The sequence below is a fragment of the Hibiscus syriacus genome, unplaced genomic scaffold (genome assembly GCF_006381635.1).
Source record: "Hibiscus syriacus cultivar Baekdansim isolate YM2019G1 unplaced genomic scaffold, ASM638163v2 tig00111837_pilon, whole genome shotgun sequence".
Taxonomy (NCBI): Eukaryota; Viridiplantae; Streptophyta; class Magnoliopsida; order Malvales; family Malvaceae; genus Hibiscus; species Hibiscus syriacus.
In genome coordinates, this window is record NW_024063194.1 from 12559405 (window position 1) to 12584134 (window position 24730).

General features: G+C 33.6%; 1 pseudogene; it reads right to left on the reverse strand.

The window, feature by feature from the left end:
- Positions 1–1974: 1974 nt before the first annotated feature.
- Positions 1975–24730, reverse strand: LOC120171841 (annotated as a pseudogene).

The following is a 24730-nucleotide window of genomic DNA, read 5'->3' on the forward strand; positions in this document are numbered from 1 at the left end:
TTTTATAGCATTTAATGAATTCGTCATGTCGAGCTGACGAGTTCGTCTAAATAATATTTTTTATTTAAATTCGTCACCTCGAGGTGATGATTTTTAATAAAAAATATATTTTTTATTAATTTTTATCACAACGAAGATAAAAGTTTGAAAAATATATATTTTTTATTAAAACTCATCACATCGAAGTGACGAGTTTCATGTACTGTAGTAAATACCGTAAATCCTTAATTAAAAATCAATGTGTCCTGAAACCCTAAATTTTTATTTTGTTTACAGTAATGACAAAAAACGCCCAATTTCCTTCCCTTCATGTTTTCTCTTATTCTTTTTTTTTTCTTCCAAACTTGAATCTTTAAGTTAAAGAAGTTAATTTTTTTCTATAAAAGTTTCTGATAACATCTCCAATAAAGGTGGAGTTAAAAAATTTTAGTTTGGTTCGAATTTATTTTTTATAAACTCATCACTTTTTATAGTATTTTTGAGATCTTTTAATTTTTAATTTTACATTTGATGTTTTTATAGATTTTTATTTTTTTAAGTTATTCAAGTGTAATTATAATTTTTGGATTTTTAAATTAAAAAGTTATTGGGATAAATTAGATATAAAATTATTTTTAATGACATATTTGATGTTTTAGCAATAGCTGAGGGTAATATTAAATATTTACCTTTTTTTAGTGTTGTCACATTATCAAATTTAATGGAGATAACGATGGAGTGATCATTTTGTTATAAATCGAAAATGTTAGTAACAATTTTGTTATAGATCGATAATGTTCGTGATCAATTTGTTACTTTTGAAATTTTATTGAGAAAAACAAAAACCTACTCAAATATTAGTGACCATTTGTTTATTCTAAATATTTTTTAAAAGGTTGGATCAAGTTCTTTTTAAAGGGCGTCAAAAATCTTTCTAAAAGTGGTATCTTTTACATTTACTTCTACATTAAATATATATATTATTTATATGAAAATCGTTTTCTTTTACAAACTTTGGAGCTTCAATTGACACCCTTTGATGTATACGAGCTCCGTAAGTGATCTCTGAATTTTTATATTTCAATTAATTATTTTTTTCTTCGAAATTAAATCACTAAACTATTTCATTACGCTATTAATAAAATATTTTTTGAATAAAAATGGTAGCATCAAATGCTAAAGCCGACTAAATTTTTCGAAGAATTTGTAAAATCCGCATGAAGCAAAGCACTTATGGCATCAAGGGGAGCATGAAAAGAATGGAAGAGACCAAGAAACTTTAATCATGTCATCCACAACCTTGTTGCCCTTGCGAGGGGCATAAACAACATCTCAATTCTAACGTCGTCTAGTAAGGTCGATTATGTGCGCCACCAAGGATGAACCTCCACTCGGTACCTTTCCTCAAACAATCACGGAGAGAGCCTCCCTACTATCCGTAATGAGTTAAAGCTATCTAAAGAAGGGAAAGTAAGGTCAGATGGGGAAGATAATTTACATAGTATGGTGAAAAATGAAATGGAATAAGACGAGAGAATTTCAATAGAGTTCCAAACAAGCTAGAGTTGCTAAGTTCGGCTCACTTTCATGGAATATATTGAGTATTGAGGGACAAGCCACCACGCTCATTGGGTGAACGCACTCTATGTTTAAGGCAATAGGAAAATATGGGGTAGATTAGGTGAACACTGACTGTAAAAATTGGATGAATGAACTCTATGTTTAGGTGGAATAGTTACCAACTCCTAACATGAAACGTAAAATGGACATGAATCACCATATCATCCCCTTTAAATGATGATACATAGCACATATATCATGAATTAAAAGAAAGAGAAAAGTAAATATCTATTACTTAAAATCGAAATAAAACTCGTGAAACTATACAAGTATTTTAGACATTGTAAAGAAATTATTTCTAAGATTATCCTATAAAACAGTAGCATGACTATCCTACCATGGCGCCATTATATCACATGTATGTTTTAATTTTCATCAACCTTGAACCTTTTCCAATAGGGTGTTATTCCAAACCGTGTAGACCATGGCATCGATGGGCACATTTTTCCTCTCTGATAACAGGAACAACATGAATGCTCCAATGGCAAATATCCAGCCGGTGAACAAGAAGAAAATAAAGGCGTGCATATGACACAACATGGACAAGAATGCTTGAGCTATGATGAAGGTGCAAAGTATGTTAGTGCTAACCACGAACGCGAATTCGGCTGCTCTTGTCTTGACAGGGAATGTTTCACTAGGTATGAGCCAACCAAGAGGACCCCATGACAAAGCAAAAGCCATTACATACAAACACGCAAGTACCACAACAATAATAGCTAGGTTTTTTGTTAGTGAATCTGTGGCGTGAAGATAGTTTAAAAGAATTGCTCTTATTGCAATCTGCAGACATCACATACATAAGAAGTCACAGTAACAGATTACGACATACATGTTAAAAACTGATGCATACCTGGCTTACAAACATCTGAACACATGCTTCAAGAAGTAATCCCCTCCTACCAAACTTATCGACTGCACCGATCGACACCAGCGTACTTAAAACATTTACGAGTCCGGTTATAACAGAGGATAACAACGAAGCATCATTCTTGAATCCAACAGTTTGGAATAAGACATGAGCATAAAACATGATGGCATTGATCCCTGTAAACTGTTGAAAAACTTGAAGCATCACGGCGATAATCAGAGGGGGCATGCTGCTGCGTTTCATGAGTTCCTTGAAGGGGTGCTTCACTCCCCGGGCAATTTCTCTAGCCTTCATAATTTGCTGGAACTCGGCTTCAACATCCTCGACACCCCTAATCTTTCGCAGCGTTGTATGCCCCAAAGACTCCTTTCCACGCTCAACCAGGTTCATCGGTGTCTCGGTGATGACCAGGGAACCTATGAACAAAAATGGTGGCCTGGACGCCGGCAAGCCCCAAAGATACTCTCCACCCATAAGGGTGCATTTTTGATGTGCCATAGTTGACCAGATTTGCAAACAATATCCCTATGGTTACAAATAATTGAAAGAGAATATTGACGGCTCCACGATGTTGACTGGAGCTATCTCTGACAGGAACAATGGAACTGCCTGCACAATCAATTTTATTAGTCACTCACTGCAAGATGAAATTCAATAACAATATTGTCATAACCATTTTTTAAAAAAACAATTAACTGTTATTTAAAAAATAATTATGACTTTATTTTGATAATTTGTTATTTTGAATTATTTTGTATTAAATTGAAAAGGAGTCGTCATCGACCTTTGTGTTAGGTAGGTCGAAAACCTAAAAACATCTTTTAAAATAATTTTAATAAAAATCGTTTTTCAAGACAAAACTTGGTCTGCGTCACCAAAGATTCGATTTAACGGATTCGGGAATCGGTTACGCGTGGGGAAGGATTAGCACCCCTACAACTCCCCAAATTGGTACTCAATCGATTACACATTGTCGAAATGGCGGAAATTATGAATTCACATCGATAATTAAAAATATGATTCATTTACTAAAGTTAATTTAATTTGCTTCGACTTATTGGTTAGGGGAAATCCTTTAACTTGAAAAGAAATCTCGAGATTAGCAATCCTCCATCTGGAAAGTTATCTCGTCTATTTCTTATCTGTAAAGAATATTCCCCTAGATAAAAACTTGAATCGAATATAAATGGAAAATAGGCATTTGCGTAAATAACATAAATGCATTTGTTAGTTAATCGATCGATGGAATCGGCCAAGAGGGGGTGAATTGGCAATTAAAAATTCGGTGGAAGCTTTTGCAGAAAATTGAAAAGATTTGCACAGCGATTTAGAGTGGTTCGACTTTCTTAACCAAAGTCTACATCCACTACCTTAGCTATCCACACTAAGGATTTTCCAACAAATTCACTAATTTGTTATTTCTTTTGAGGCCAAAGAGATAACCTTACAACTACCTCAAGAATATACCACAATTCTTGAGAACACTCTTTCTCAAAAAGAAGATTACAAATTTGCAAACTTAATGAAAAACCTCACAAGGTAAATGTGTTTGCACAATTCTAGAACAAAGAAATGAACACTCAAGAATGAATACAATTGAGTACAAGTAGTGTTCTTGAAAGCAAAATGAATATTGAATGCAAAATAGGCTTGAAATGCTCAAACTTGAGGTTTGATGCTTTCTCTTTGATTCTCTCTTGATTCTTGATTCTTGATTCTCGTTGTTTCTTGTTATTGATCAATGACTTCTAAGCTTGTTTAAATACTCCTTCAATTGATTCTGAACGTTGGGGATGATTAGTGGAGTCAATAGAGCCGTTTAAGTATGAAAACAATTAATAAAACAGTTGAGAGCGTCTGGTGCATCGATGCATAAGGCTACTGCATCGGTACACAATGTGTAAAATTCAAATATTTTGACCGTTGAACCCTTAGTGTATCGGTGCACTAAGAGTGCATCGATGCATGAAGTGCATTCGATGTTTCAAAATAGCCTGAGTGCATCGATGCATAAAATGCATTTGATGTTTTCATAAAACCTGAATGCATCGACGCATGGTATGTGCATCGATGCATAAAATGCATTCGATGTTCAATTTATTCAATGGTGCATCGATGCATGGATTGGTGCATCGATACACTCTTTTGAAAAATTGATTTTTGGCTCGTTTTTGGTTCGAAATACTTTGTGAAAATTGTTTCAAAAATATTTTAAGATTAAAACACAATTTTACACTTTAGTAAGGATTGAATTTGATCTTTTGAAAGACTAGGAGTAATATTTTGATATTCGAGAAATTAAATCGAATATACTTAGAAAATCATTTGTAAAATTTTAAAATTCATTTATACTTAATTTGTTATATCGAAACATCAAAATGTTTTCAACAGCATTACATTATTTGGTAAAATTAATTTAATTAGTAAAATAAACTAGATTTATTTCAAGTTCCCATTTCATTAAAATGTCGTATCGGATCGCATTACTTCGACCAAGTGATGCTTTCCACGCTTATTCTACAAATAAAGGTTCTTGAAAATATTCGAATAACATATCAATAGATAATGGAAAATGCTGAAAACAAATGCAATTTGGAATCTATAAAAGTAAAATATTTACATTACATAAAACTAATAATGTCTGTCTAAAATAATATAGATGTAATATAAAAATGTACATATTCATAAAGGACTAGAACAAAACAAAATAAAAATTACAGCTCTAAAAACAAATAACATAAAAATCACATTTGATGATTTTAAGGGACCAAAATAGTAATAATAGAAATTTAAAGGGCTGAACAATAAATATAAACAATCTAGATCCACAATCAACATTTTAAATAAATATAAACATTAGAAATGAAAATAACCTATAAATGATATTGAGGACTAAAATACATAAAATCAAAACATGAAGGAGTAAATGATAAATAAACCATATACAAGGTAGTTACTAAACTGAAATAATTACAAATATCGAGACCAAAGTTAAACATTAAAAGAATACAAAATATGTAATAACAGGACTAAAATATAAATATTGAAATATAAGTGCTCAAAACCAAATAAAGTAAAACTTCATTAAAAGGCTAAAAAGTAAGATTACAAAGTTGAAGGGACCTACACTGCTATTTACCCTTTTTTCAAAACACGCTGACACCCCCATTGAAACGGCGTCATTCAGGGCATGACATATAAGCCCGATAATAGGCCAAAATTCAACCAAAGTCTTCATTTGCTTCTTTCCAAACTAAGAGAAGAGAGAGAGAGAAAATCAAAACTCTCTCAACTTTCTCATCGGGGAAGAGAGATTTCGCGCCGCCACCGCCGTACACGATGGTCGGAGCGATCCAAACACCCCCAGAATCTTCCTCTCATCTTCCTTAACCCCTATCCCAATATAGTTTAACCTAAAACCCACCCATTAGCCTTAAATCTAAAGCTTACATTCTGAAAGAAAAAGAAAACCCGGCGACCTTCGGGCTTCCAAGCTTCGAACCAAGGTAAGAACCTTTTGTCTCTCTATTTTTTTCTTTTTGTTCTTCTTTTTTATCTCCTGTTTTGTTTTGTTTTGTTTTGTTTTTCTCACTATATTTTTTGTTTTTCTTTTGTTTGACCTCTCTTTCTCTCATCGAAAGCCTCTCAAGTTTTTTTTCTTTCTCTTCGAATCCCCTTGATTTATGGTTGCTTTCCCTTTTGATTTGCTTGCCTGATGGACTTTGAGTGACTGGTGGATTGACATCCAAGATTTCTTGGGATTTCTTTGGATATTTTCTGATATTTCTATCATTTCTTGCTGTTGACATTGATATCTTGTCACTGTAGTGAAGTGGCAGCGTCAGAGGCGGTCAACGAGAGTGAGGCTTGGCTTGGGAGTCATCGGTGAGGTGCACGCACTGGCTGGGAGTTGAAACATTGAGTACGTGTACACACGCGCCGATGATGAATGGTCTACCTTCATTCGATAACGCCTTTTTCTTTATAGATTAGGGTAAAACCCTAATCTATTTGGGTTTATCCAAAACGGGCTAGCTAACTCATCTGGGTCAGATCCTGGTGTAGGGCTTGGATGAGTCAGATCGTTGAGCTCCATTCGGGTCCAAACTGGGCGGGTTTGGATGCTGGGTCTTGTATGTTAGGTCATTGGTTAGGCTGTAGTATGTAATTAAAATAAATAATAATAATAATAATAATAATTTTTTAAGACCCAGACAAAAACACGTGTCTACAACTGTCCCTCTTTGCACATTCTTATGTTAACAAGAATAGGACAAAGACTAAAAAGGCAAAAGTTTTTGTCTGATTCTCTTTTTGGAAACTTGATATGTTTATTGTTGAGGACGACACTGCTCATACATGATGAAGAGTTCTGGTCGTCTAAGGGTGACACGGCTCCTACGTGATGAGAAAATTTGGTCGACGGATGACACTGTTCCTACGTGATGAGGACGTCTTGGCCATTTTAGGGATGATGATAACACAGTTCCTACGCGATGAGGATGACTGATTATCTAAGGTTGACGCGGCTCCTACGTGATGAGGAGATATGGTCGGTGGATGACATGGTTCCTACGTGATGATGATAACTGACCATCTTTAGGGATGATGATAACACAGTTCCTACGTGACGAGGACGACTGGTAATCTAAGGGTGATGCGACTTCTACGTGATGAGGAGATCTGTCAGTGGATGACACGGTTCCTACGTGATGAGGACGGCTGGCCATCTTTAGGGATAATATTTCAAGGGAAACAAACTCAAAGATTTTTTTTTGTTTTAAGAAAAACTGTCTCAAGAGTGACAAAACTTTGTTTCAAGGGAAACGATATCAAAGTTGATGTTTCAAGAGAAACTGTCTCAAGAGAGACAAAATTTGTTTCAAGGGAAACGATCTCAAAGATGATGTTTCAAGAGAGACAAAATTCGTTTCAAGGGAAACGATCTCAAAGATGATGTTTCAAGAGAAACTATCTCAAGAAATATAAAATTTGTTTCAAGGGAAACGATCTCTAAGATATTGTTTCAAGAGAAACTGTCTCAAGAGAGATAAAATTTGTTTCAAGGGAAACGATCTCAAAGATGATGTTTCAAGAGAGACACAACTTGTTTCAAGATAAACAATCTCAAGGTTTAAGTTTTTTTTGTTTCTAGTGAAACAATTCCAGAATTTGTGTTTTAAGGGGAAACTGTCTCGAACGAGACGGATCTATTTTAAAAAACAACCTCAAGTGAGATTAATTTTGTTTCAAGTGAAACAATTTCAAAATTTGTGGAAAATGTCTCAAGCGAGACAAAATTTGTTTTGAGAAAAACAATCTCAATTTAGATAATTTTTTTTCAAGTGAAACAATTTCAAAATTTGCATCTCAAGGGAAAACTACCTCAAGGAGACAAATTTTTTTTTGAGAAAAATTGTCTCAAGCGAGACAAAATTTGTTTTTAAGAAAAAATTGTCTCTAGCGAGACGACACTTTATTTCGAGAGAAACAATCTTAAAGACGACAAACAATCTGCTCTTGCATGTTGAGGAAATCTAGTTGCCTTTAGAAGATTTGATCATTCACTTCAGGATATCAGTTCTATTGATGGCATTGTTCTTTCAAGTTGAAGACATCTGATCATTTCCGAACTTTATTTCCTAAAAGATAATAAAAAAATGATGCATTTCTGAATGACTATCCTGGATGTTTATGGGTGTCATGATGAAGTTTATATTTTATTTGATAAATTTTTTAATTTGTACTCATGAAAGGGGAAAATGTCTTTAAGAAAGACAAAATTTCAAGTGAAAATTTTAAAAGTATCCTCATGAGAGGAAAAATCAAAGTCTTTATTGCGCGTGATGATGAATGTATGATGCAAAGATGTAAACTCATGTAACATGTATGTATGTGTTGATGCATGTTTTCTTGATCTGTTATGGGAATGGATGCATGGGCAGTCTTCATTCTTCTATGATTGGTTGTCTTCACTCTTTGTTTGCACCAGCGTGCATCTTGGCAAATCTTGACTCATGACAATTTCTGCTTGCCACAGTAAATTTTACCCCTGATGAATTTGGCTTCCTTTGTCTGGATTTGTATAGAAATACAGTAGAGCTTCCCTTATGATACCACCATCATCTTCCAGATGATTTAAAAAGAGAATCTATCATTTCAAGCTTCGGAGATTATGTATGCATAGCTGTCTTGTAGCAAGAAATCAAAGACCACTATCTGGAGCTGGCCACCACAATATTTGATAGGATGTCAGACTACCCCAGAGAACCATGGGACACATCTATGCCAAGGATAATAGTTGGAACCATAGAAACAACTAGACTTGAAGATGTTTACTCAATTGCTGACATCGAATTTAGTCTTCCAAGCTTTGCATTGATTTTTTAAAAGCAAATTTGTAAGGTACTGATCATTGATCCTAGTTAGAGCCATATACCGTGTCACTCTGCCAAACTCATCAAGACTCATAGAGATTATAATTTTCTTATCAGGTAAAGTATGAAGGAGAAACTGTGGAGCTCCAGGAAATTTGGATGTTCTCAAACATTGGCAACTTGTTCATCATTTCCTTCGGCTTATGTCTAGATTTTTCAACCAAGGAAGCTCTTTTCATGGTGTTCAGGGCTTTTGTGTAGCGTTACAATGACACCAAAGAACAAAGCTCATTAGGAATACACGTGGGAGGCTTTGGCTTGTCAACATTAATGCTCGGGAAATCACCAGAATAATGCAACTTGCATATTGTGATAATGGACAAAACAATCATATATAGTGAGCTCCACAGTCTCTGCTTCACCATTTTCATTATTCTCACATTTTTCTGACTCATTGATGTCTGCTCAATTCAATGATGTTGTACTCTTGGATGATACGAGTCTCTAAAAATACCCCAGCATTCATCACTTATTGCTTCAGCACTGATTGTAAACATGAGATTTGTATTTGAGAGCAATACATCATCTACCAAGATCTACTTTGGAGAGAGTCTTGTTTGAAAATGTTTTTCTTATCCTTTTATTTTCAAAATTTTGAAAAATATCAATTAAAAGAATTTTGAAAAATGTTTAACAAAATTTGAAAAATATTGTCACTTTCTAGGTTTCACAATCGAGACAAATCATAAAACAAGAGTTCATTGGATATCAAAGAATTAATTACTCTCTTAATCCTTCAAAAAAATATAGCTATTTGACAAGTTCAGGATTACTGTTATCTTTGAGGTAGGGTTAAGTAAGGAAAGGATAAGATGTCTCAGGTTGTTGTCTTTGGTAAAAGGTTTGACATTCTCATTTCTTTGATGTTCACTATTCTGATGGAGTAGCTTCTATGCTCATCTACTGGAAGTTTTCTCCGACTCTCAGCTCTCATAAGCACATTCGGGTTATGTGATATCTTGTCAAGGGATTTGTGAGATCGCCTCCTATACAACAACTTGACAGTCTTTATATTCGAGCCACCTTTTCAGATTTTCAACTCGAATCCTCCTTTGGTTTCAATACGTTATTCAAAATTTTACGTCTTGAACCCCCCTTTTTCATTTTTCTCTATCATGCATTAATGATTTTAGAAAACCTTTTGTAAATAAAAGATTAATCCTAATGGGCGGGGTGAAATCTGAAGATAGTCTCTTTTGTTTAGAAATCCATGTATGATTAGAAGGGACTTTTTTGGAACGTAATGTAGGTTGGTTCACGGTTATGAAAGAAATGGATAAATAGGCCCAAACAAGTGTTTAAGGGTAATTGAACCAAGGATCAATTCGTTCAGTTGTCTTCAATCTTGTCTTGCTCGATTTGAATCTACTCGTATGCATTCTTTATTTTTTCTAGATGTTCCATGATCTTTGGTGAACTGATTCCAGAATGATTGCACTTGATCAATCTTATGGTTTTAAGCTCAATGTGTCATTTGACTCGAGAGACTCTTTTCATGTGTTTCTTGTCTTGTTTTATTTCTTTCCTTTTTTATTTTTTTCTTTGCTTCTTTTCTCTTTGCTTCATTTATCTTTGTTTTTTTCTTTCTTTTCTTTTCCTCTTTGCTTTGATTTGATCTTTACACTTTTCATTTGGTTCACCTTTTAGTATCTTATCTGGATTGATGGTCTTTACTCATGCGAGCAGATTTTCTTCACCTTAACCCAGTGTGGAGGGTGATCCTTGGTTAGGGTTGAATCAGAATAAAATATAATTCAGGCTCAAATGGGGACACAAGGGATATATATTTTCTCTTTTGTGAATGGATAACGAAAGAAAGTCGTTTATCATTTCATACATAGAAGTCCATGCAAAGAGGTATCCCCAGGAGGATGATTTTCATGATTAATATTATTCACATGAAAACATTATAATTATTGCATGATAGAATTATTTTGAATTAATTTCCTTTTTTTGTTTCTTGCTCCAGCATGTCTCAATTATACAAACTCATCTTCAGGAAATTGATGCGAGATGCCCCACATTGTGTCTTCTTGTAGGACAGTTTATGTCAAGTTAACATCTTGTACTCAATGTCTTTAGGTTTTATTGGTAGAAAAAATGTTGGTTTTGCGTCTAAGAAGATGATGGTGTGACCTTATTGGCTCAAGAAAAGGTAAGGCTATGAATTTTTATGTCTAAAAAAAGATAAAGGAAATGTTTCAAAGTCTCAAAGAAATTTATTGTAAAAATTTGGTTCTTTGGTAGTGACCATGAATTATATCGGGTAAAGAATCAAGAGGTTTTATTTTTAGTTTTAGATGGTATAAGAAAGGTCTAATCTTGCCATATATCAAAAATCTATAATTCTTGAAGAACTAAAAGAATCTGTAATTATTCGATATTGAAGAACTACAAGATTAAAAATCGTTAAATTGTTCAACCTTAGAAGGTAGCATAAATACAATCATTAAAAGATTAAAAAATATTTAAGCAAATATTAAAGACAGAACAGAAAAAATTTAAACAAACCAATGCTCTTAATTCAATTGAAAAATGCTTCACAGTAGATGCAAATCTCTTCTTGATTAGCATTAGAATGCCCCATCATTCTTCAAATGTCCATGCTCCTGAATCAATCAGATTGCGCTTCAATGCCCCACAATTTTTAATGGCGTGCCCTGAGCTTCCTGTATGCTAACTTCTTGCGGCATAAACATCATAGCCCTAAGGATATGGGGACTCTTTTTTCGGATCATCCTGGAAGGCTCAGCCCTACGCCCAGTTGAATAGGCTCCTACTGTACTGATTTCAACTTCTTCCTTTAATTGTTCAAATCTTGCTTCTATTCTCAATGTGGTGTCATGTTATTAATACCACTTCTATCGAATCCTTCATGGATTAATTCCATGTTTTCATGAATGATGCAAAAATGCTTAAAAAATGAAATACAGATGCAAAATGCAAATATACAAATGCAGATGCAAAAAGATTGATCCCAATGATGAATATCGTAGAAAAATTTTCACCAGAGATAAAAGCCTTCACATTACAAGATATTCATTTTACAGACATGCTTTCGCTTAGATGTTGATTCTGAAATGGGACGGTGCTTCGTCTCGATCTTCATACATGAAAATGATGCCCCTCAAGCTCTCTGTAACCTAACTTTGTTAATTCCCCAGCGGTGCTAAAGTCAGTGAGTCGCTCCTTGGTAATTAGCAATGGAATGATCGTAGATAAGCCTCTACCACTGGATTACTTCTGAATCAATGGACCATCTTTCCAGTCTCATGATCTTTGAGCAAGTCTCATTCTTATACTCTCTGAACTTCTTTTAGCCTTCGACATGTCTGTATATGCGACTGCTTGATTGAAAACTTTTACCTCTCCTTATGAAAATTTTATCTTGAATATCCCCTTGAGGTTCCACACTTTTGCATTATGTTATGTCGATGAAATGCAATACAAAGATGGACGAAAATGACACAAACAAAAGAAAAGAAATAAGTTAGTATGAGCAAGATAATCAATCAAATTAAAAGATGCTATATAAAAATAAATACAACACCTACCCGATCATGGTATCTACCCGAACATGCTTTTATTAGATAGCAATCCTACCCAGACATGCTTTCTACACAAAATGATTTGTTTTCAAGAAATTGATCCTAACGCATGATATATAGTTCGCATGCCTTTATTCGAAAAGAATAAATATATTCTATGAACTTAAAGTAAAAGGTAAAGGTTTAGAGATTCTCCTCCTTTGTGTACACTTATTTTGGGTACCTACTAATGGACAGATGTTCAGTATGACTATACCTAGGGAGACCGTTCTATGGTTCACTATATGCATGGTTTCGGTTCTAATGAGAAAGGGTACTCAAATTGTCCTTGATGTCGGTGCCCCTTGGGCTACCAAACCCTCGATCCTACCCATTATAAGTTTAGAATGGAATGAGTTCAATTCGTGGGGATTCACTTCCTTACACCCATAGAGGAATACATCCCTACGAAGGTGTAAGGCATGTATCCCAGGGGTTATTTGCTAAAACTCATACGAAGAATAAATTCTTACGAGAGTAAAACATTTACCCCGACTTATTTAGAACGAAGCTCGGGTATAGAGCTTATGTTATGCAAATGCACGACATGTGTGTGAGGAGGAACATACAAACCTTTGACTCAAAAGAAAAAGAAAACTCTCGAAAAAACCTTGACAACGCTGAAAATAAATTGAAATGTTAGTACGGTAATTTAAAGAAATAAAGAAATTAGAAAACTTCAATAAATGGATCATAAGTTAACTATAGACTTGAAATTATAATTTCCACCACTACGACAATGTGTAAGCGACCTAGTCTGACTCTCTAAAAAAAGGTCCCTAGCGGAGTCGTCAAACTGTCATAACCATTTTTTAAGAAAACAATTAAATATTATTTTAAAAAACAATTATGACTTTATTTTGAAAAATTGATGATTTTGAATTAATTTGTATTAAATTAAAAAGGAGTCACCATCAACTTTTGATCTAGGCAGGTCGAAAACCTAAAAACATCTTTTAAAACAATTTTAAGAAAAATCGTTTTCAAGACAAAACTTGGTATGCGTCACCAAATATTCGATTTAACGGATTCGGGAGTCGATTACGTGGGAAGGATTAGAACCCCCACAACGCCCAAAATTGGTACTCAATCGCTTACACATTGTCGAAATGGCAGAAATTATGAATTCACATCAATAATTAAAAATATGATTCATTTACTAAAGTTAATTTAATTTGCTTCGACTTATTGGTTAGGGGAAATCCTTTAACGTGAAAAGAAATCTTGAGATTAGCAATCCTCTATCGGGAAAGCTATCTCGTCTATTTCTTATCTGTAAAGAATATTCCCCCTCTATAAAAACTCAAATCGAATATAAATGGAAAATAGGCATTTGCGTAAAATAACAAAAATTGCCATTTAAAGAAAAATGCATTGCATTATTTGGTAAAATTAATTTAATTAGTAAGATAAACTAGATTTATTTCAAGTTCCCATTTCGTTAAAATGTCGTATCGTATCGCATCACTTCGACAAAGTGATGCTTAACACGCTCATTCTACAAATAAAGGTTCATGAAAACATTCGAATAACATATCGATAGATAATGGAAAATGCTGAAAACAAATTCAATTTGGAATCTTTAAAAATAAAATATTTACAACACATAAAACTAATAATGTCTATCTAAAATAATACAGATAGTCGTAATATACAAAATATACATATTCATAAAGGACTAGAACAAAATAAAATAAAATTTACAACTCTTAACACAAATAACATAAAAAATAACATTTGATTATTTTAAGGGACCAAAATAGTAATAAAAGAAATTTGAAGGGCAGTACAATAAATATAAATAAACCAGATCCACAATCAACATTTTAAATAAATATAGACACTAAAAATGAAAATAACCCATAAATGTTATTGAGGATTAAAATACATAAAATCATAAACATGAAGGAGTAAATGATAAATAAACCATATGCAAGGTAGTGACTAAAATGAAATAATTACAAATATCGAGACCAAAGTCAAACATTAACAAGAATGCACAACCTGTAATAACAGTACTAAAACATAAATACTGAAATATAAGTGCTCAAAACCAAAAAAAGTAAAACTTCATTAAAAGGATGAAAAGTAAGATTACAAAGTTGAAGGGACTTACACTACTATTTACCCTTTTCTCAAAACACGCTGACACCCCCATTAAAACGTCGTTCGGGCATGATATATATGCCCGATATAGGCCAAAATTTGACCATAGTCTTCATTTGCTTATTTCCAAACCGAGAGAAGAGAGAGAAAATTAAAACTCTCTCAACTTTCTCATCGGGGAAGAGAGAGTTTGCCTTCGTCGCCGGTGTGACTGTAACACCCATAACTCATATAATTATACATATACAGATTATAGATATCACCCGAATTTCTAAAACCATTTCAATCCAATGCATAGTCTATTTGCATCGAAATGAAATGTGTCGATTTAGTTAACCGGTCACTATCACCCAAATGAAATCCTTTTTAATTGATATCAAAGGTAGTCCATTAACAAAATCCATAGTGACTTTTTACCACTTCCACTCTGGAATAAAAATCAGTTGCAACAATTACGAAAGCACTTTATGCTCAGTTTTTACTTGTTAACATGTCAAACATGTAGCAACAAACTTAGTAATGTTTCTTTTCATACCAGGCCACCAACATGACTCTTTACATCCTGATACATTTTGTTCCCACTTGTATGCATAGTCAGTGGACTATAATGTGCCTCAAAAAATCTTTCTTCAACTCATCATCATGAGGAATACAATTTCTTCCTTGATAAAATAGACACCCATCAGAGTTGACTTCAAAGTCTTTAGTCTTACCTTTTTCCACAAGTGAAATATATATATATATTTTAATAATCTCTCATCATTTTTTTCTCTTTTTCTTTTCTTTTCTTTTTTCTATTTTTTCTTCTTTTTCTTTTTCTTTTTATTATATTTTTTAGCTTTTATGCCATATGCCGAGACAAGATAACTAAGAAAATCAACTTCTGATAGCCAAAACTCACACTTTGACAGTTTAGCATATAACTTTTTATCCTTAAGTATTTCAAATACAATACGAAGATAAGCATCATGCTCTATCTTTGTATTCAAGTATACCAGAATGTCATCAATACAGACTACCTCAAATTAATCCAATTAAAATTGAAATACTCAATTCATAAAATCTATGAATGTTGCCAGAGCATTTTTTTCAAACCAAACGACATTACTAGAAACTTGTAGTATCTATATCGTGTTCTGAAAACTATCTTTGAACATCTTCCTCTTTAATATTTAACTGGTGATATCCCGATCTAAGATCAATCTTAGAGAAACAGATGCTCCCTTAAGTTGATCAAACAAGTCATCAATCCTCAGAAGATGATACTTGTTCTTGATAGTTACTTTGTTTAACTATCAATAATCTATGCATAATCACATATATCCATTTTTCTTTTTCACAAACAACACCGATGCACCCCAAGGTAAAATAATCAGTCTAAAGAATCCTCGATCTATCAGCTTTTGCAATTTGTTCTTTATTCTGTTAACTCAATCGCAATCATTCGATATGAACCCATAAATACATGATCAATACCTTGATAACCATCAATATTAAATTCACCTCTCAATCTGGAGGTAACCCAAATAATAAATCTAAAAAGACATATGAAAATTCCCAAGTTATGGAAATATCATATGATCTTACTTCAGATACTTAAGTATCTATCCCTTTAGCTAGAAAAGCTATGCATCCTTTTTAATCATCTTAATTGAAACCATTGTGATATCACGTTACTGATGATTTCACTTTTTCATCAATCATTAAAATTCTTAATTTCTTCGCATTTTTCCAAATTAATCGCTTCTTGCGACCATTAACTGAACCTTAATGCAGAGACAACCAACTCATGATAAAAATGATCTAAAACATGTTAATAATAATTCCATAAGATTCATCGGTAACATAACCTCCTGAATCTTTATCGGAGATTTACTATTTGTCCAACTAACACTTGTATTATGACCCATAGGTCTTCCATTATAATATCACTCGATATCAAGTAGAATTGAATATCTCTACTTTAGAATTCCTTATTTCATTCTTAAGGAAATCTTTATAACTTTTCCATATCCAAAGATAATATTGTCGAACAGTTGAAACATTTTCCATCACAAATGAAATTCTAAATGTCCACATCATTTAATAAGAAAACTTGATAAATTTGTAGCAATAGGTTCATAGCAGTTAATGCTAAAATCACACTAGTAAACAAATTTACTTTTTCTTATCATTACGAACTTGACACTTTTCAAGTTCTTGAGAATCCATCTCAATCTAAACAATAATTTATCGTAGCATAGAATAGGTATACAATCTATTTTCGTAAATTTACCTTCAAAAGGTAATTCTATCAAGTTTTATGAACTTGATATCTATTCTCAATCCAACTCATAATCATTTGATTCACTAATAACTCAACTTTCTGTAAACTTTTAGCAGACAAGGTATTACCGCTTATTTATTTCCTCTTACTCAAATCAACAATGTTTTAAACAATTTAATGCTTAGCTTAAATATTTCTCAATTATTTAAACTTACCTGGAGAAACCTCAGAATCATCACTAGATTTAGAAATCTCCTCTGAATCCTCATCCGATTCGACTTTTATTATAAGTCGTTCAAACTTTTTAATCGATTCTTCCAATTTATAAACTTCATTGAAAACTATAGCATTTCTTCCACAAAATGGAGAAAAATCCCTTACAACATCCACCCTTCTAAGGTATTTTACATAAGTCGTGTCGGGTCCCTTTGGGTCGATTTCAATCTCAACCTTCTTTTCAACATTTTCGACTTTCTACCCTTGTCTTTAATTCCAACATCTAAACATAATCAAATCATCATACTTTATTAAAGAGTAACTTTACTCCCAATAAGCATCATCACAGTATATATACAACTATCAGTAACTTTTGATATCCTAGTGGCATGTATACACTTTTTAACTCAAAACAAACTCGGTTTAGTCCTAGAATCGGCTAAACTTGTAGCTCTGATGCAAATAAATGTAACATCCATAACCCGTATAATTATACCTATACAGATTATAGATGTCACCCGAATTTCTAAAACCATTTCCAATTCAAAATTTATTTAAAATTTATTTTCTTAAAATGGTAAATGATAATATAAAAATCATATCATATGAATTATCCTTCATTATAATAAATTTAAGGTAAAAGAATTTTTTATGAATAGTACCGTGAACAGTGAACTGTGCACCGATGCACAGCTACAGTACCGTGAACAGTGTACCGATGCATAAAAATTCGAATTTAAATTGTGTATCGATGCACTGTTGTAGTGTACCGATGCACTGTATAGTAACTGCTACAGTAATTTCCGAAAAATACATATGAAACTCATAAAAATTAACCTTTCATCACTATAAAGTTACCATTTTGTTTCCAGATTAGTTCAACAAAAAAATTGAACATTAATAAGTACATGCCACTAACAAAGTCAACAATACATCATAGGATGTCTTACTGATATTGAAATATACTCCTCGATGCTTGATGTTGTTCTGCACTCTTTACTCTACTACTGGCTTTTTACCTACGCTTAAAAATCATCACACGCTAAGTATATACTTAGTGAGACAATTAAAATAATAAACAGTGCAATACGATTCATACATGAATTTCATTGTAAAAATCAAAATGTCATAAAATCATATTACCAGCATATCCAATATTTTACCATGATCAAAATAATATAACTGAATATAACATTTCTTACCAATATACTAACCATTTAATCCCATAAGCTCGTAAGCTTTTTTTACAAATAACTTACCATTTATTCCATAAGCTCGTAAGCTTATTTTACCAATAAACTTACCATTTATTCCATAAGCTCGTAAGCTTATTTTACCAATATACCATAAACCATTTATTCCATAAGCTCGTAAGCTTATTTTACTAATATACTTACCATTTATTACATAAGCTCGTAAGCTTATTTTATCAATATATTTGCCATTATTCCATAAGCTTGTAAGCTTATTTCATACTTACCATTTATTAACCAATAAACCATAAACCATAGACAATAGCCCAATATAACACCCTGAGGACCCTGGGTACATGAGTCAAATACTTGCACCGTAGTTGTAACCCGAGTATGACACATAAGGTCGTGTCCACCATCTGTACTAGGTATCCTTAAGCGTATTCCCGAATATGCAGCCTGTTGTTGGACTCTATGGCATGCCAACTATACCTGTCCCTCAATGACTTACTTGGGATACAATCTATTTTATTTGATCCATCCATGGCAAGTATATTATCCATATTTTACATTAGACAGTTCATACCCTAAATAACATTCATAGTAAATTATCACATTTTCTATAATCAATGCATTATAATTTCATACTTTGACATATAAAAATATGACATAATATCATGCTGATATAAACAAGGTCGACTTATCACAAGTCTTCCTGATGATGTATAAAACATCCATGTATAATGTCATGCATGTATTGCACTCACCTTGACACTTTATATCTTTCAATATGTGCCTCACTATTGTCCACAATAAACCCTTTTTATACTTGACTTGCTTCAATCGCAAATCAATTATGATCTATATAAATCACAAATTCATAATGATACATATGTTAGTATTGTACTAACATAAACATATCCCAAAATAACTCCATAATATATTTGAAACTCATTATCTACCAAAATACTTAACTCTTAATAATTCCTTTTAACATTGGAACCAACTTTTTCAATTTACACAAAATGGTCCTTCACCATTTTATCACTTGGATTCTTAATACCAATAATTACATCATTGAAATTATTACCATTCAAATGCTTTTACAAACGCATAATTACATTTAAGTACCCCAACTATGCAAATGTTGTACTTAAATCATAAATCTTTCAAACTTCCAAAATAGTCATATTTCACATCTAACACTCATTTCAATTCCAAAACAACATTTTCCAGCATAGTAAATCAACTATTAAATAATTATACAACCATTTACAACTTTTCCAAACTTTATGAATTTATCCTCCAACTTTTAAAAATTACAAAATGGTTCCTAATTTTTCTAAGGCTTATAGAATACTTCATCATTTCCAACCCTTATATAATTTTTCCATAATTTTTCTCACTTAAACAATCCATGGACAAACTTAAAGAACAAGTTTTAGAAAGATTAAACATGTTCTAATCATCATACATGCTTTAATATGAATCTACTACCTCACAAACATCAAGATTCATCATCAATTTCATGATCCCTTAAATGAACATAAACTGTAGAATTTGGGATCTTTGAACACCAACAAGATTATCATGCAATATTGGTACCAAATGATAGCGCTTTCGCGTATAACAATTTATATTTTATGTACTCAAAATCTGAATGAAATTGCTTAAAAATTGAATTGAAGATTTCTCTCACCTTTGGAGAAACCCACGGCAGCTTGGAGAAGAAGATGAGCAAGTTGGATAAAATGTTGGGTGCATTTCATACTAGTTTACATTAAATTCCACTATAAATGAATAAAATATTCATTTAATTGATATAAGACTAAATCACCCTTAATGAATCTTTCTATTCACCATAAAACCAAGACACCTCATCCTTATCATATTTCAAAGTCAAAGATGAATTAATTTGACTTTGATTTACGAAATTTCCCATGCAATTTTCAAAAATTGTGTTTTAGTCACTAAATTCCATTGTTTCGGTTAAATCTGAAAAATTGCACATTTCCAAACCAAATTTCTCTGATCTAAAATATTAAAATAATATTTCCAACCATTTTATGACACCCTTCAAATATTTGTAAAATTCCAATTCGATCTGAATTATCGATTCGTTACCGGCTTTAACCCTTTCAAATTTTTCTTTACTAAAATTCCAAATCCAAAAATATGATTTCTATAAAAACCACTCTCAAGAGTAAACTATCTATTTATGGAATAAAATCCTTTTTAAGAAATCATCACTTAATTCCCCAAATATTTCCCAATTTTCTACTTTGACCATCAAACTTTCAAAATTTTCATTTTGGTCATTATCTAAATTTTTGGGGTATTACAGACGGAGCGACCCAAACACCCCCAAAATCTTCCTCTCATCTTCCTCAACCCATATCCCAATATAGTTTAGCCTAAAACCCTCCCATTAGCCTTAGATCTAAAGCTTACCTTCCGAAAGAAAAAGAAAATCCGACAACCTTCGGGCTTCCACGACTTCGAACCAAGGTAAGAACCTTCTCTCTCTATTTTTTTTCTTTTTATTATTCTTTTTTATCTCATGTTTGTTTTGTTTTTCTCTCTATATTTTTTCTTTTTCTTTCTATTCAACCTCTCTTCTCTCACTGAAAGCCCCTCTGGTTTTTTTCTTTCTCTTCGAATACCCTTGATTTATGGTTGCTTTCCCTTCTGATTTGATTGCATGATGGACTTTGAGTGACTGGTGGATTGACAGCCCAAGATTTCTTAGGATTTCTTTGGATATTTCTGATATTTCTATCTTTTCTTACTGTTCACATTGATATCTTGTCATTGTAGGTGAAGTGGTAGCGTCAGAGGCGGTCGGCGAGAGTGAGGTTTGGCTCGGGAAGTCATCAGTGAGGTGTACGCGTCGGTTGGGAGTTGAAACGTTGGGCGCGTGTACCACACGCGTCGATGATGGACGGTCCACCTTCCTTCGGCGACGGCGTTTGCTTCACAGATTAGGGTAAAACCCTAATCTATTTGGGTTTGTCCGAACGGGCTTGCTAAGTCATCTGGGTCAGATCTGGTGTTGGGCTTGGACGGGTCGGATCGTTGGGCTCCATTCGAGTCCAAACTGGACGGGTTTGGATGTTGGGCTGGACCGGGTTTCAGTTGGGTCACTGGTTGGGCTTGTATTTGGGCTTCAAGTTGAGCCTTCAAAATATGTAATAATAATAATTTTTAAGGCCGGACAAAAACGGGTGTCTACAAATATGAACGATTTTATCTGGTCAAACCTCATTGCCAAAGCCAACTCCAATGCCAAGGAGCACACTCACGATATAAGCATCCAGATGTTCAGAGCAGCGAAACTCATGGCTGCTCCGGCCAGGAAAAATAAGAAACCGCTAGAATTGTCGGCTTTCGGCTGAATCTGGTTCAAACCTTTGAAGCAGCAAAGCTTGAAACCAGAGCAGCTAGGTAGAGTGGAGGTAAAAAGCTGAAGAAATTGATCATCTTGCAGTAATTGTCCTTTGCATCCATCTTTCTTTCATGGACTTTGGGGAAGAATTTAATAAAAAGGTCGTCCATGGCTGTCACTCCACCTGCAATTATACAATTCAAATAAATTTCTTTGTCTACTAATTTCAATAACAATATATAATTGAAAATTGGATATTTAACCTGAAATTCCAGTGTCGTAACCAAACATATGGCCGCCGAAAGCGGCAAGAACCCAACATAACAACTGAATTTTGATTCGTAGCCGCTCATCTTTTCCCAAGAAATTCAATATTGAATTTTTTAATTTTTTGAAGCCGATCAATTAATGAATTAATAGTCTCGTTCCATGAATTCATTATATACATCAACCACAGACCAAATCCCACAAGGATTATCAGTTTTATATATCATCAAATTCTAATTCCCTACTATTTTTTCATTATATACATCAACCACAAACCAAATCCCACAATGATTATCAATTTTATATCATCAAATTCAAATTCTAGTTCATATCATCAAATTCTAGTTCCCTACAATTTTTTCATGTCTTAATTTTTTATTATATTTAATAATATTAATTGCTATTAGATAACAACGTAAACTTAAATTCTAAAATATATTAATTATGATAAAGAAAAATCCTAACCTTATTCTTTTTATTACGTAAAAATTTTAAAGATGTATATTTTTCTTACGTCAAAAACATTTTTTTTTGGATAATTCATCTTTATTACCCAGTAAAGCAAAGTTTGTTACAAAAAAAATATCGATCTCAAACAAAAATACATTCAACATACAAAAAAACAGATCGGTTAGTCAATCCCCCATGAAAAACAGAGGTGAGAGTTGACTCCATCATTCCTATTGATTCTTTTCCCTCTAAGCTTAATACTTACAAGATCTTTAATACAAATAAGGAGCTCGTCTTTGGATCGGGAGCATCCTGTAAAAATCCTTCAATTACGTTCTTCCATAGAATGTAAATGTAGGCACACCAAGCAAGCTTGAGAGTAGTGATAAGGAGGGACTTGCCTTTCCAAGTGTTGGAAGCCCAGGTTAACAGGTCATCCAATGAAGAGCAGGATTTTGTAATTCTGTTAATAATCAGAATTTTGTTCCATAGAAAGAAGCAGTGGAACATTCAAAGAACAGGTGATTTCTGGTTTCCATAGCTTCATTACATAGCACGCAACTCCCATCAGTAGTAATTCCTATACGCTGCAGGCGATCGCGAGTAGGCAGTCTGTCGAGGGTGGTCATCCAGGCTAGCATGTTGTGTTTGGGAACATGTTGTGGAAACCATATCAAAGAATGACATGGAACTTTTTCTTCCTTCACCCTTATCTCCTTCCAAATATCCTTTATAGAAAGAGCACCATTCAAGATTGATATGGTTACTTCAGTTCGTAGTTTGAGTATTCGGTTTAAACCCCAACTATAGTTTGCATTTCCTACCAATTGCCACAGGTTGCTATCCCGTATAACATAGGAATTAATCCAGGCTACCCATAAAGAGCCCTCTCCAGCCAGTATATTCTTTATGAGCTTAATCATACAGGCTTTGTTCCAGATTTTAAGGTTTTTCAGTCCAAGTCCTCCCTCTTATTTTTGCTGACAGATTTTGGTCCAGCAAACTCTTGCTCCTGATGCAGATTTATCAGAGCCCTTCCAGAAGAACCTCAAGCATAGTTGTTCAATTTTTCTAATTATTGATTGAGGGAGAAGAAGTTGCCTACACCAGTAATTAGCAATGCTGAACAAAACTGCTCTTATGATTTCCAGTCTTCCAGCGTAACTCAAATTTTTTGCAGACCATATAGTGAGTCTTTCTTTAATACTAGCAATAAGAGGGTCACAATCTTTCTCAGAAAGTTTTCTAGTAGTCAGTGGGACACAAGGTATCGAACATGTAAGCAAACGTAGGAAAATCCAGTAGCTTGTTTAATTTGCTCGATGTTCATCCTTGAAATTCCAGCAGAGAAAAAAACACACTTAGCAGCATTTAGATTCAGACCAGACAATTCATAAAAGTGATCAAGAATAGATGACTCCAATGACAGATTCTACATTGGCCTTACAGAAGATCAACAAGTCATCAGCAAATGAAAGGTGAGTGAGCCCTATTTTCTTACATTTTGGATGGTAACTAAAGAGACGCAACAGTCATATTCAGAATTTGGGAAAGAATATTCATGGTAATTACAAAAAGAATGGGTGAAAGGGGGTCACCTTGGCGAATGCCTCTTGCTCCTTTGAAGTAACCAATTAGGCTCCCATTGAAGGAGATAGAGAATCTAGATCCTTTGAAGCAAGCTTCAATCCGGTTTATAAATTTTTGGGGGAGGTCCAATGCTTTCAAGAAACAGATATAAAACCCCAATGAAGAGTGTCGAAAGCCTTTTGGAGGTCAATCTTCAATGTACATCTTGGGGATATAACTTTCCTACCATATCCCTTAACTAGTTCTTGGGCCAAGAGAGTACTTGTCAACAATGCTCATGCCTTTAATGAAGGCAGTTTGATTGAGAGAGACCTTTCCAGGGATGAGACGGGTCAGTCTTTGGACTAAAATCTTGGTTATGGTTTTAGATGACTGAGCAGCAGATATAGGCCTGAAATCCTTGACTTTGCTGGGATTTGGAGTTTTTGGGATTAGAGCAATAGTGGTAGCGTTGAATGCATGAAAATTGAAGAATACTGAAAAAAACATTTTACAGCTCCCACAACATCCTCTCCAACAATGGTCCAAGCCTTTTTGAAGAACAATGGAGTGTAACCATCCGGCCCCGGGGATTTGTCGTTTCCTTGAGCAAAGATAGGTTCTTTAATTTCTTGGTGGTGACATCTTTGGTAAGGTTAGAGGAGAGATCAGGAGGCATTGAATAGTTTAGAATGTCTTTCAAGAACTCATGGTCACAACCTTTAACTTTGTTGTCCACTTTCCCAATTAAATTCATAAATAATTCTTGCACTTCGGAAGCCAT